The 4,748-nt window shown below is 39.2% G+C and overlaps 1 non-coding gene across 1 annotated transcript; it reads right to left on the bottom strand.

Annotated features, from left to right (window-relative positions):
* Nucleotides 1-1,395: 1,395 nt before the first annotated feature.
* On the bottom strand, nt 1,396-1,501 carry LOC121206490 (small nucleolar RNA R71). Its single transcript, XR_005901527.1, has one exon. It is a non-coding gene; the product is annotated as a small nucleolar RNA R71 (small nucleolar RNA).
* Nucleotides 1,502-4,748: the final 3,247 nt, after the last annotated feature.

Here is a 4,748-nt window from a genome sequence, read left to right as displayed (position 1 = left end):
GACTTGTTCTTAATTATGAATTCTTAATTCTTGTTTTGATATTCCAGGATATTGATTCAAGTTAATCTCTTATTCAAAGGAGGAATAGACCCTGTCTAAGAGTAAATTTGTCATAATTAAGCGGAGTTGATTGCACGCCTATAGGGTGATAAGATTTTACCGAATTAAGGTGAAACCTAATAAGGGAATCCATAGATTGAGTTAATGCAATTCTAGGGTGTTAATTAGAAAGAGATTTTAATTATTCAACCTAAGGTTAGACGTTATTAGTCTCGAGAGAGATAATAATATAACTTAAGGATTTCTACGAATCAAGTCAAATGAATAAATCGCCTGATTCAGAGTCAAATAACAAGTGAAGTCTAGGTGGATTTTTCTTAGGTATTGTCTTAATCAATCGAATTTTCCCAAAAGTATTTTCCCAAATTTTCTTTCTGTGCATTCTTAGTTTAGTAATTAGGTTAGATAATCAAACCTCTTAATTTTTAGGATAGATAATAAAAAAGAAGTAAATGCTAGTACTCGTGGTTCCTTTGGGTTCGGCAATCCGGTCTTGTTGAACCATACTACTGTTCGATAGGTACACTTGCCTTAATCGTGATAATAAGTTAGTCTCAAGAACGATTCATTCATTAATCTTTAAAACCTATCATGAATATCATGTATCAAGTTTTTGGCGCCGTTTTCGGGGAAATAGGATACTAGGAACACTCAATTTTTATTACTTTAGCCATTTTACTTTTATTACAACTTAAATTTTTGTTTTCTTTTCTAATTTTTCATTTATTTTTTTCTGATAGGTTTTTCTCATTTATGACTAGAAGAAACCCGTTAGGACCACTACTTTTTGATGGTGAGATCGACCGTACAGTTCACAAAAATCAAAGAGAAAGAAGGCAAAGCCTAAGATACACAGAGGACGAGCAAGAGGACGACATTTCAACCACAATCGAGGAGATGGCTGAAAACCAAGAAAATCTTCTACCTCCTGCAATTGCTGCTGATCCAATAAATTAGAATCCTGCTCCACGCACTATGTATGATTATGCTAAACCTAATTTAACAAGAATTGAATCAAGCATAGTTAGGCCTGCTATTGCTGCGAATAATTTTGAACTGAAACCTAACACCATTCAAATGATCCAACAGTTTGTTCAGTTTGATGGTTTGCAGGATGAGGATCCCAACGCTCACTTGGAAAATTTATTAAAGTTTTACGACACTTTTAAAATTAATGGCATTTCTGATGACGCCATTTGCCTTCGGCTGTTTCCCTTTTCATTGAGGAGTAAGGCTAAACAGTGGTTGAACTTGTTGTCACGAGGGTCAATCACTACTTGGGAACAGATGACCGAAAAATTTTTATTAAAATATTTTTCACCGGTTAGAACAATCAAATTACTAATGATATCTCCTCTATTGTGCAGATGGATTTAGAAACACTCTACGATGCATGGGAGAGATACAAGGAGCTTTTGCGAAGATGCCCTCACCATGGGTTACCACTCTGGCTACAGGTTCATACCTTTCATAATGGCTTGAATCCTTCGACTCGACAAATGGTTGACGCAGCTAATGGCAGAACCATCAATAATAAGACACCTGAAGATGCTTATGAGTTTATAGAGGATATGTCACTAAATAACTATCAGTGGCAAGTCATGAGGACAAAGCCAATGAAAACTACCGGCGTTTATAACATCGATTCGGTCACCATGCTCTTTAATCAGGTAGAACTCTTGAATAAGAAAATTGATGATTTTCTTAGTTCTTCACAGGTTCACCCAGTAATGCAATGCGAAGCAAGTGGAGGAGGATCAAGCAATTCAGAATACCCACCCTATGGCCACAACATGGAGAACGAGTAATTAAATTCAATGGGTAATAATCCTCGATCTCAAAATAATCCTCATAGCAGTACTTACAATGCAGGTTGGAGGAACCACCCAAAATTTTCATGGGAAGGCCAAGGAAATCAGAGACCACCACCCCCTCCAGGCTTTCAGCAACCACCATACCAATAGGAGAAAAAGCCGGACCTTGAGAAGATGCTAACCAAATTCATCTCGGTGTCAGAACTCATTTTTAGAATACCGAGACGGCACTCAAAAATCAACAAGCATCAATCCAGGGACTCGAAACTCAGATTGGACAGCTCACCAAGTTGATTTTCACACGACCACAAGGTAACCTGCCAAGCAACATTGAATCTAACCCAATGGAGCAACTCAACGTGATTGTCATTCAAGATGAGGAAGGGTTAGTTGCAGAACCAAGGCCAGAAACGGTGGTAAACAAAGGTAAGGACGAGGTAGGCCACAAGCCGGTAAGTACAGAATATAAACCTCGTGTGCAATACCCCAATGCGAGAAGGAAAAACCGATCAGACGAACAATTTGGTAAATTCCTTAAACTTTTAAAGAAACTACATATTAACTTACCGTTTATTGAAGCCCTTTTGCAGATGCCAAACGCAGTCAAGTTTTTAAATGAGCTTTTAACAAATAAACAAAAGTTGGATGAGGCGTCGCATGTGGAGTTGAATGCAGTTTTGCTCAGCCATATTATAGAATAAGCTACCTAACAAATTGAAGGATCAAACGAGTTTTACGATTCCTTGTTTAATTGGTAGTTTAGATGTTCATAATGCATTGGCTAATTTAGAGGCAAGCATTAATGTTATGCCTTATAAAATGTTTAAATAGCTAGGTCTTGGGAAACCCAAACAAACTAGGGTGAGCATTCAATTGGCTGATAAAACCATTAGATTTCCTAGGGGTATCATTGAAGATGTTCTTGTTAAGATTGATAAATTTATATACCTAGTAGACTTTGTTGTTCTAGACATGGAAGAGGATAGTAACGCACCTTTATTTTTAGGATAGCCCTTTTTTGCGACTGCTAGAACCATTATTGATGTTGGTACAGTGAACACACACTTCGTGTGGGAGACGAAATAATCACCCTTCAAGCTTGTAATTCGAGTAACACATCAAAAATTGAAGGTGGTTGTATAAATCACTCTACTAGTACTGATCATGTGGTGACACCCTCTATGCTGGAAACAGTTTCGAAGAACACATATGAGCCATGTTCAAACAACAACAAAGAACCTATCTATGAAGAACGAAGGCTACAAATCGAGGAGCTAGATGAATGGCGGACACAGAAACCGAAAACACCTGATAAACTGAAATCGAGATAGGACAAGCTCAATACCTCACCAAATCAACTTAAGGTTGGAGATAAAGTACTACTAGATGCAACCGATCCTCGCATTGCCACTCCTGAACCTAATGAAGAAATTCCTCTTATGGTACTCAGTATTTTCCAATATAGTACAGTCGATGTAATTCATCCCAAATTCGTCACATTTAAGGTAAACAATACCCGTCTTAAACCTTATGTTGATAAAGTTGATAGAAGGGATGAGAAGTGTAAACTCCTCGCATCACCTTGACCATGCAGAAGGGAGGTAAGTCGACCTTAGACTATAAATAAGCGCTTCTCGGGAGGCAACCCGAGCACTAACAGTGTTAATTTATTTAAATTTTAGTTTTTAACATCTAACATACTAACTGAATCATGGAACGCAGGCTTTCTAAAGTCCACATGGCCAAGCACACGGGCGTGCATTAGGCCATTTGAAAATAGGGCAAAATTTTTCCCTAACAAGGGATGCGATAAGTTGCCACGGCCGTGCGATATGGCCGTGGGTGAAACTGCCAAAACAACACAGGCATGAGACACACCCGTGCCTCGAAACCATGGTTAAAACTAAGAATGTAACACGGGCGTGCGACACGCTCGTGCCATCCACCCTTGGTTGACACTGTCAAAACGAACACGAACGTGGACCTATGTACACGGGTGTGGGAGAAGCGAACGAAGCAAGACACGGCCGTGTTCACCCATACACCCAAAGAACACGAGCGTGGGCCGAATGACAGATGCGCCCAAATTCAAAATTCGCGAAACACACAGGAAAAAATTAGGCCCCACGGGCGTGTCCCACGGCTGTGTGCCCTAAAATCTATATAAACCCCTCACTATTCATCATCTCCCTCCCCAATAATCCTTAAACCCTAGCCGCTGCAACTCCACACGCCCTACTCCCCACGCCCGTGCGCCACCTACAACACTGATTCTGATGCCCCAAGCTCCTTTCTTTTGCGTTTGTTTACTCTTTTCTCTCTATTTTCTTTAAATATGTTGCTTATTTCATGATTTCTCTACTCTATTGAACTATTTTGAATGAATATTCATAGTTAGAATATTAAAACACTCATGCTTGTTTTATAAAAGTTTTCCCATTTTAGTTACTACACTATGCTATACTCTTTCATTTTTCCTTGTTTCCATGAAATTTATGCTTACCCACATGCATTCATTCATTATTCCCATAATCCTATAACTTGATATATTTAGTTGTTTTAGTTTATATCATCTGGTACATAAATCTCTTGAAATATTCATATTTAGCCTTGCTTTTTCATACTATTCTTGGGGCATATTGGTTGAACTTAGATTTTTCAATACAAGTACAATGTCGTCCTCACGTAGGAAGAAGACCACTATTCCTGCCTCGAAGAAGAGGAAAGGAGCACTCGTTCCTCTAGGTTCCCTTGGGACCCCAAGAGGAATTATATCAGATATTACGGGCCTGACCCCTAGGTGCGGGCCGCTGCATTGATTGGGCCACACTTGATCAGATTCATTTGGCTGATGCGGTCCGAGCCCTCTTGACG

The sequence above is a fragment of the Gossypium hirsutum genome, chromosome A01 (genome assembly GCF_007990345.1).
Source record: "Gossypium hirsutum isolate 1008001.06 chromosome A01, Gossypium_hirsutum_v2.1, whole genome shotgun sequence".
Classification (NCBI taxonomy): Eukaryota; Viridiplantae; Streptophyta; class Magnoliopsida; order Malvales; family Malvaceae; genus Gossypium; species Gossypium hirsutum.
Note: the sequence above shows the minus strand (reverse complement) of the source record. Positions and strands in the feature narration are given on the sequence as shown.